Here is a 10,514-nt window from a genome sequence, read left to right as displayed (position 1 = left end):
TAGCTTTATTCCACAGGAATTCGTCCTCATCTCTGCTTCATTCAGCACTCTGACAATTCCTTGGCAAAGTGTAGAATGTATATGCATCTCTATTAAATTTTTTCATCTGCTAGATTTGACTATTTGCTTCAACTACGCTCCTTTTTGTTTTTTGTTTTTTTTTTTTAAAGAGATGGAGTCTTGCTCTGTTATCCACCTGGGGTGCAATGGCACAATCATAGCTTACTGTAACCTTGAACTCCTGGGCACAAGTGATCCTCCCACCTCAGCCTCCCAAAGTGCTGAGATTACAAGTGTGAGCCACCATGCACAGCCCAATTATGCTACTTTTGAGTATTAATTAAGACAACTGAGATTTTGGCTGCCCACCCAACATCACATTATGTTAAACTTAAGCACCATATGAATGTACTTCTTTAATAACTTCTTTACTATTTTCCTTGTTCTTCCACTTTACTATTTCTGCAAACCTCCTAATATAGACCATTCAGTCTATCTCCCTTTTCCTCTCCTACACTCTGCTAGCTCAGCATGAGCTGCTGGAGAAAACTCCCACATCAGTGCAGATTGGTGTCACAACCAAAGCAAGGCTTCCAAATACAGCTGGCCATCAGCATTTCGCAGGAATGGCTCTTCTCGCTTGGCCAGGTGGCACCACTCTCTCCTGATTCTCCTCCTGCCTCCTCGCTTTTTGTTTCTCTGTCTTCTTTATAAGCTCTTTTTCTTCTTTTCTTAGATATTCATGCTCCCTGCGTTCTGGCTGGGGCTCTCATTCAACATGCCCCTCCTGGGAAATCTCAGGCACTGTGATAACTTTGACAATCTATATAAACTAATGATTCCCAGATCCTTATCTCCAGCCCAGGGCCTCCTGAGCTCCGTGTCTGTAAGTTAATAGACATCTCTAGCTACATCATTAATACATTTTAAACACAAGTCCTAAAATTAACTAATTTTCTATTATCTCATCCAGCAACTCCTGTATTTCCAATTTTGATAAAGACCATTTTTTGTGTGTGCATGTGTATACTTGGTTTGATCTCTGTTCCATTCTTTCTAGAATGTTTGATTGTATCCCATGTTCATCAGCAGTTGACCATATTGGCTGTTTCTCCAATAAAAAAGGAAACAGACCATGTGCCTGCACATAACTGGTATTCAATAAATAGTTGCTGAATAAGTGAATCATTTACATGGTCCACTAGTTTAATAATCTTATCAAAAAAGACAATAAGTATACTGATAAAACTTACATTTAAGAACCAACAACCCTGCTTTATACTCATTCTTTTCCTTTCCTAAATGCTGATGATCAATTCATTTACTATTTCACTTGGGGTACATATCAAGCTTATTGATTTATAGTTCATAAAGTCATGAGAATGAGTAGACACTTCCTCTTCTTTCTTTTGGAAATCAGAATTAAAATGGGTCTCTGTGGTTGTAAGGGCACATGCTCATGCTCTGTAATTCCTCATCGATTGTTATTTATGGTTCCACAACCTTACCAGCCCTTTCTTCCAGGAACCAATGACCTGGTTTATACAAACATGGCTAATATGAACTCATTTGGATAGCTCTTTGTGATTCTTAGAGAAATCTAAGAATTTAGATTCCTCTTACTAATATTTATTTTTCCCTTCTGACTGAAAATACTTCTCTTTGACCAAGAAGAAAAAAATTCAAATACCAATTCAATATTTCTGGAATTTTTTCTCCTATTGTCTATTAGCATTAATTTTCCTTAATCAATATTCTTTCCTTATTTTTCTAACTCTAAAAATGACTGTGAGACTCCACTTTTCTTGTCCTTTGTGCTTTTTGCAAACCTCTACTCATTCTGGGTTTTAACTTTCCTGACTCAGCTTTTCCAGTTTCCCAACTCAGCTTTTCCAGTTTCCTGACTCCATTTCTGCTTAGTTTCTTTCCTCTTCTTCCAGCTCATGGTTGTATTATTCTAAAATTAGTATTAAAATGCCAATAAATGCCTTGACAAATAATAGTTATTGAGCATTTATTATGTGCTAGACACATCACATCCAATTTTTTAAGTTTACCATAACCCAGTGGAATAGTTATTACTAAGATCCCTATATTATAGATGAGGAAACGAGACTTAATGAGATTCGGAAGTTTCCCAGTGTCACAGAGCTAGTAAACTACAGATCCAGAGGCTTAAGCCCAGGTCTGAATGACTAAAAGCCAAGACCCTACTGTCCAAGTTTAGTCTTCTTCTGTGTGAAAAGTACCATAACACTGAGCTCACAAACTCAAAGGCTCCAGAAGCCACATACCAATAGGAAATGCACATGAGTGAAGAGGGCCAAGTGTTTGCATAGCAAAGACGTTGGAATATTCTTTCCTTCCACAAACATATTTTTTCCTTTTTTTGTTATCTTCACACTTTCAAGATAAATACATAGGGAAAAATATTCTCTAATTATGCAAAAAGTAATAATGTGAGTTTGACAAATGGCAGTGGGTATTCAGGTTAAGGTAATCAACAAGAAGTAGGGGCACTGCTGTGAACAGAAAAGCATAGTCCCCACTTCAGTGGTTCTCAAGGTGTGGACTCTGACCCTGACCAGCAGCATCAGCAGCACCTGGGAGCCTGTTAGAAATGCTAATCTGGGGGCCCCATCCCAGACCTACTGAATGAGAAATTCTAGGGTGGGGCCCAGAAAACTGTGGCTTAACAAGCCCCCCCAGGTGATTTTGATGCACACTCAGGTTTGAGAAACACTGCTGTACCTAAAGGGAATACTTTCCGCTCCTCTCCAGCTGATCGTTTCCATGTGGTGAGTATGGATCTTAGGTCATCAGTGCCTCCATGTTCAAAGGGAAGCAGAAGTCTCCATTATTTTAATTCTCCCAATTATTAAATACTGCTTCAAATGTTTTTAATATGCAATAGGTGAAACAAAACAACATGTAGGCTACTTCTAGCCTATAGACCATTCAGTAAATGACCACTGAATAGAACCTAAGTTATATTAAACATTAGAATTATTTTACTAGTAACTACTTATGGAAATATCAATTAATTGGCAAATAAAGGAAAGTCTCCTTTTCATTATAACAACTTGTTGTTTGGGAGAGCAATCTGCCCACCTTATAATAACATTTGATAGAGTTTAAATGTTTTGATCAAGGTTTTTTTTTACCCTGCCTGGAATCATCAGGATATGATTCATGTTTGAATTGTAATGTTAAGTATTATGAACTAAAACATTAGCTCTAAGTGACATGGACAGGAGGCAGGGAAATGCTGTCTATTAACATTAATTTTCCTTAATCAATATTCTTTCCTTATTTTTCTAACTCTAAAAATGACTGTGAGACTCCACTTTTGTTGTCCTTTGTGCTTTTTGCAAACCTCTTCTCATTCTGGGTTTTAACTTTCCTGACTCAGTAGAAAAGGATGGTTCCCCAGCAAAGGCCCAACCCTCAAGCCTGGAAACCCGAGGCCCTAAATGAAAATAGGCATTCCTGTTTTTGCACCCAAAAGTTGCCTTTTGGCCCACCACACTCCCTATCCTGTACCCATATAAACCCCAAACTCCAGGCTCCATGAGCAGATGAAAAGAAGAGCAGAAGAGCAGCAGAATGGTGGAGCAGAGAAAAGAGGAGATGGATCATCTGAACATCGAGAGGAGTTCGGCTAGGGCTGGTTGGAGAGGATATCAGCTGCTAGATGGCCAAACTCCAGGGGAAGATCATCTTCCCACTCCATCCCCTTTCCAGCTCCCCATCCATCCCACTGAGAGCCCCCTCCACTACTCGTAAACCCCCCACATTCACCAACCTTCAAGTCCATGTGTGACCTGATTCTTCCTGGATGCCAGACAAGAACCCAGGTACCAAGGGGTCACTGAGCTGGTTAACACTTAAGCCATCTGCAGACAGCAGAGCTAAAAGAGCACTGTAGCACACTCACTGGGGCTTTGCGAGTACCAACCACTAGATAATACCATGGGGCCAGAGCTCAAAAGCACTCGTTCCAGCTCCTGCACCTACCTATCTGTGTGCTCCCCATCCCATAAGGGGTTTGAGTGCACAGTGGTCAAACAGATGAGCCACACCCCTGTTGCATGTCCTGCAAGGGGGGTCAGGGAACTCTCCTGTTTCCTAAGATTTAAATGGCAGCTAATAAACTAACATATTTTATGAAAGTTTTTTTCACTTTAATAATGCAGTGTGTATGTGTGTATGTATAGGATATGCTGAAGACTTTCAAATCAAATAAATCTAGTTCTATGTTTTAATCAGCCTGTGAAAGCCCTCTATCCAATGTTTTATGATTTTGAGCTTTAATCATAGATGAATACCTCTGAGAACCTGCCAATACAAGGATATTGCCCATGGATCAAGCAGAGTTTGGGTCAAAGTGTTTCAGGGAAAGGAGCATCATGCATGAAGGTCCCAACATGGAACGGTTGGAATGGAAATAAGATCACTGTAAAGAACAGCCCAGTATGAGGTTGCAGAAGTACAGAGAGCCCAGATTGTAGAAGGCCTTGTAGACTTCAGTAAAGACTGGGGGCTTTATTGTAAGGACAATGAGAAACCACTGAAAGATTTCAAAACAGCCATGATTCCCTAAACATTTAATCATTAAAAGATCAGGTTGGTTATATTATGGAGACTCAATGAGAAAGAGTAGACATAAAGCAGATGAGTTAGAAAGTTATTCCAGGAGTCCTGTTGGGATGTGGTGCTGTGTTGGTGGTAATAAAAATAAAGACAATTTCACAGATTTAATAAGTGCATAGGAAGTCAAATTGATATGGTATTGTGGTTACTGATCAGACTTCAATAAACCAAAAGGCCGTGGTGCCAAGGGCCATCCCTAGAACCAGCCTGTAGCATTCATGCCCCAGCCTGCTCTGACTGCGAAGCTGATGCTCTATAAAAATCCAATCTTCTTTCAGCTCCCTCAATCAATGCCTGGACCAAGATCCAGATTCACAGGACTTGTGCTCTACATTTGCATGTGTATATACTAGACTAAAGCAACTGCCACCTATAACTTCAATCCTATGTGAAATTGTGCTGAGTTCCAAAACAATCAACTTCTGGAAAATGGCCTCTTTAAAAGCTAAATAGCCCAGCACAGTGGCTCATGCCTGTAATTCCAGCACTTTTGGAAGCTGAGGCGGGTGGATTGTTTGATGTCAGGAGTTCAACACCAGCCTGGCCAACATGGCGAAACCCTATCTCTACTAAAAATATAAAAAATTAGCCAGGTGTGGTGGTGCACACCCGTAATCTCAGCTACTCAGGAGCCTGAAGCAGGAGAATTGCTTGAATCCAGGAGATGGAGGTTGCAATGATCTGAGATCGTGCCTCTGCACTCCAGCCTGGGTGACAGAGCAAGACTCTGTCTCAAAAAAAAAAAAAAAAAAAAAAAAAGATAAATATTCCTTCCCCTTTGTTTACTGTCTGAGAGTCTCAGATTTAGAGCCCCAATCTGTCTTCTCAATTTTAAATTCTGATAAAGTCTGAACCCCTAAAATTAATCTTTCTATATCTCATTTCCCTTATGAGAGCAAGCCACATTAACACAATTTGGTCACACTGACCTAATAAAGGTCTTTTTGCCCATCAGTGAAAATCTGAGACATAGTGTTGATGTCATACCTGCATTGAAACACTGACTTCTCTGCTTAAGATATATTTACAATTTAGGACATCCTGGGTCCCCCAGGGAAAACGAAGTAAATTAACATCAAATATCTGTGTACTTCATTACCATCTTCATGAAAATGTAGTAGGGAAACTTTCACGATCTGCTTATTTCCCTTAGGAAGTGGGAAATTCAGGATTACAAATACTTATCAAAGACTACCAAAGATTGCCTACCCAAATAAAAGGAAATACTAGGTCAAAAATATAAGTAGCACATAATTCAACACAATGCCTAAATGAGCACCTTTTGAAGTACAATAATTGTTTGGAAATTTTCCATCAGCTAAGAACTATTTTTTCAACCTAGGGGTGACTAAATGCAGGCTGGGGCAACACAATATTTACTTATTCCATTCAGTAAACAAGTGAAAATGTGAACCAAAATTAAGAAAATGTAATTGTATGGTTCTGTATAATGACCCATGCTTTCTACCTATCCTCAGACCCACTTCCTTATTATAGAGTCCTTTATTAGGTATGGGTCAGATACACACTGTGAATAAAAGGGAGACACCATGAGGTCCAGCAGGAAATAGACTTGGCAGATTTAGGACAAGAAACCTGGCCCTATCAATACTTCTGAGGTAGAGGAAAGAGCTCCCTTTCCTCTCCCAAGGCACTAGGACCCTAGGGAGATAGAAACCCTAGGCACCCAAGAAACATGGACAGAAAGAAGGCAGATAGACCTATCCCTTCACCCTAGGTGTTCTTCAGTGGTGCTGCAGAGGCAGTGTTTAGTGGGATGGAGGCCTGCCCAAGGCATCCTGATGATAGCTAGATAGTCAGAAGAAACGTTGAGACATAAGAAAGGGATGTCTTATTTTCATGGAAGAATTGAGGATTTTACACCTTATTCACTTGTCAGCTGCCTTTTGCTATAAGCCTAACTGGAACTACCCCTGGCTTGGTGAAGTTAGGAGTGAAGTGGATGACAGAGGCAGCCCCCAATTATTCTAAGGCAAAAAAAAAAAGGTAAGAATTCCATTACTACTGTATTTCTCAGGATTATTAAAACAAACAATCTTGGGATTTAGAACTGATGTTGGGAAAGGTTTATATTAAATATAGAAACTACATAGTGATGAAGGAATCAGCAGGCAAAACTTATCACTTCTCTGAATACTGTTCCTTATATAGCGTTTTCTTCGTAAACCCTTAGTGTATTATAATCAGTAACCATAGCAGCATATGGATTTGAATATATGCTTTTAAATTCCATATAATTGGCAAAATGTGCAGTTGAATAGTTGCTTGGTGTGATTTCTTTTTCTGCTTAACAGGGATAAGTGGGTGTCAAGTTGGACTACTCTATAAAACAGAACTAAAATGTTTTTCCCACAAGGTCATGAGGAAGAAAACTGAGCAAAGAAGTTGACTTATATTCGAGAGATATGGGTCTAATATTTAATCAAGCATCTCTACGACAGGCACTTTACCTAGGCTAAATAACTTAATCCTCCTCAAGCCACCTGAGGCATACTTATCACTTTAAAGGTAAAGAATCAGGCTTAGGAATTTAAGCAGCTGACCAAAGTTCACACAGCCAGCATATGGCAAAAGCAGGATGTGTTTGTATATTTCACATAGGCATTTCAGATTCCAAATCCTGTGCATTTTCCTAGGACATCCTAGTTACTACCTGGGCCATTTTCCAAATGAGAGGACCAATAATTCATTTCCTTCCTCCTTTTACAGATGAGAAAACTGTACCTCATGGTGGTTAGCTGTCTTCTCAGTCACATAATTATTGTGCCACAAAACTCAAGCCCAGGACTTCTAAGTCCCTTTCCAGGACTCTTTCCATTATGAGATGACTGTGACATTCTAAGTCCAGTTTACCATCGTTTAAATAAGCCATTTATAACTTTTGTTGACCATATACTATTTAACTTAGGTGAAATCTAGGATCACCCTGTCTCTTAAAATCTAGACAAGACTATTTCCGGTCTCCAGCACACCCGGTATTGAAAGTCCAATTCCCTCTGCAAGATTTCCATATAGTTCTCCAGGGCTTCTGTTCTCCTGAGCACCTCTTGCTTCAACTAATTTCTTGTTCTGCACCTTGGCACCTTGCAACTTTTTCTTTATTCCCACTGGATTCTTGAACTGGTATTCCGCTATCTTCCTTGGTTTTACACACAAACACAAAAAAAATCATTCACACAAAGACTTTGGGTAGCAGGTTTTATAGAAAGCTTACAGAACTTAGGAAATATGCAGGGTTTGCACAGTTGACCCATAAACAATTAGATCTGAACAACAGTCAACCTAGTTCTATAGTCTCTCTGCTGATTTCTCACATTGCTCAGCCATTCTCTCTCCTATATGACCCCTGCCCCCATCAGCAATTTTGTTTTAAATGAAAAATCATTCTACCTTCCATTCGTTCTGCCCTAAGACTTCTCAGTCCTATCATGGGGATAGGATTTTTCAATCCCAAATGCTCCATCAAGATGTATTCTGGATTCCTGTAGCTTAAAGGGAAACTTTTACAATGTCCAAAGCCCTTGATGTCCTGCAACTGAAGGAGGAGAATGTCCTTAAATTCTTTGCAGCAGCAACCCACTTAGGTGGCACCAACCTTGATTTCCAAAGGAAAAGTGACAGCATCTACATCATCATTCTGAAGAGGATCTGGGAGAAGCTTCTGCTGGCAGCTCATCTATTGTTGCCATTGAAAACCCTGCTGATGTCAGTGGCATGTCCTCCAGGAATCCTGGCCGGTGGTTTGTGCTCAAATTTGCTACTGCCACTGGAGCAAATCCTATTGCTAGCTGCTTTACTCCTGGAACCTTCACTAATCCAATCCAGGCAGCCTTCCAGGAGCCGTGTTTTTTGGTGGTTACTGATCCCAGGGCTAACCACCAGCTTTTCACAGAGACATCTTATGGTAACCTGCCTACCATTGCTCTGTGTTCCACAGATTCTCCTCTGTGCTCTGTGGGCATCTCCATCCCATGCAACAACAAGGGAGTTCACTCAGTGGGTCTGATGTGGTGGAAACTGGCCTGGGAAGTTCTGCACACAAGTGGCACCATCTCCTGTGAACACTCATCAAGGTCATGCCTGATTTCTACTTCCATGGAGATCCTAAAAAGATTGAAAAGGAAGAACAGGCTGCTGCTGAAAAGACTGTGACCAAGGAGGAATTTCAGAGTGAATGGACTGCCCTAGCTCCTGACTCCACTGCTACTCAACCAGAGGTTGCTGACTGGTCTGAAGGCGTGCAGGTGCCCCTGTGGCCATTCAGCAGGTTTCGACTGAAGACTACAGCATTCGACCTGCCATGGAAGAATGGTCTGCAGCTCCCCTGGCTCAGGCCACTGAAGGGGTAGGAACCACCACCAAGTGATTTTAAGTTGTTCTTCCATGGGCTCTTAAGCAAGATGGAAATAAGATTGATGGTAAATAAACATCCATTTTTTAATTTTTTTAAAAAAGATATTTTCAAGCCCATTCCTCCCCAAAGCAAATTCTACTATGAACTATTTTAAAAAGAAAGGAATTTTTTTTCTTTTTTAACCACCCACCAACTATATCACATGTTCTGAGAAGTACACAGGGAGAAAATCTGTCCTAAAACAGTAAGTAGCTAACCTAATGAGAAAATAAATGTACAGAACTCAACGTCTCTTGGGCCTCACCAGCCTATAAAAACAATGAGGTCACATAACATTTACCCATATGGTCTCTTCAGCAAGCCCACCTAACCCCAGGAAGCCCAGCAAGGACAATCTAAGAGAAATTCAGCCAATCCAACTATGAAAACTATACAACTTACAATTAGAGGGGGGGAAAGATGTCTGAAGTCTGAGGAAGGGAGTTAAGAGGATGACCACGGGTTAAAAAAATGGCCCACCTTAGGTTCAAGGTGGCTGTTTAGATTTCTGAACTTGAGCCACCAGGATTCAATGATATAGCTTCTAAATGCCTGTTTGTTTGTTTGTTTGTTTGTTTGTTTTAATCTATTTTAGTTTTGCCATTAAAAAAATAAACTAGGGTTATCTGGGGTTTCCATTTCTGACCAAATTGAAAGTATTAATATTCAGAAAGCAACTGACCATGGAAATTGGTTTTTCATGTTACTTACGATTTTGTTATAAGGATGAGAAAAACTAGTAAAGTCTGTGAAAGAGTAGTTTTGCCAACCAATTTTTAAACGATGAAGCTACCAAGGATTCTCTATCCCTTGTTCACAATTTCAAAATCCAAAGAGCTCTGAAACTCTTGAGCTTTTAATTCACAAATTTCTGGCAATGTCATCTGGTAGCAGAACCTGAACTGAACATGTATGAGGCTGCTTGTGGTCTTTATTCATCCCACTTCATGAGAGGAGTTCTGTGTTTCCTGTAGAAACATGAAAATGTTTGATCACAGGGTGTTTCTCCAACTACACTGAAGGAAGTGTGTAAAATATGCAATGCAGAGTTTACCCTTCAAAAGTCTTGAGTTCAAATCCATCTTGAGTTCCAATCCACATTTGGCTCCAAGGATTTCAGAGAAAGGATTATGGATCTGCATTGGCATCTGCTAGAGGTAAGTGAAGGCAAAGGGAGGGGAAGCCAAGGGAAATGGGGGAAGCTCTTATGGTTCCAAGGGCCCCATTTTCAGAAGCACTAATTAGAACATGTGATCTGTCAAAGGGAGAGAACATCAGATATGGGACTGTGTTGTAGACATGTAGAGTCTAGTGGAAGTTATGGCAAGTGAGAATATTTGGGAAACCCTGCTAAGTCCTCCAGTCAAAGCCAGATTTACCTACTGGGACCTGCTGCCCAGCCACTCACCACTCCCTACAATGTAAGGGATGAGGCTACAACTATAAG

General features: G+C 40.4%; 1 pseudogene; it reads left to right on the top strand.

Moving 5' to 3' along the window:
• Positions 1–8,182: 8,182 nt before the first annotated feature.
• LOC100595080 lies at positions 8,183–9,040 on the top strand (annotated as a pseudogene).
• The last annotated feature ends 1,474 nt before the right edge of the window (positions 9,041–10,514 follow it).

Source organism: Nomascus leucogenys, chromosome 15 (assembly GCF_006542625.1).
Source record: "Nomascus leucogenys isolate Asia chromosome 15, Asia_NLE_v1, whole genome shotgun sequence".
Classification (NCBI taxonomy): domain Eukaryota; kingdom Metazoa; phylum Chordata; class Mammalia; order Primates; family Hylobatidae; genus Nomascus; species Nomascus leucogenys.
The sequence above is the reverse complement of the archived record's forward strand: the minus strand, read 5'-3'. Positions and strand labels throughout refer to the sequence as shown.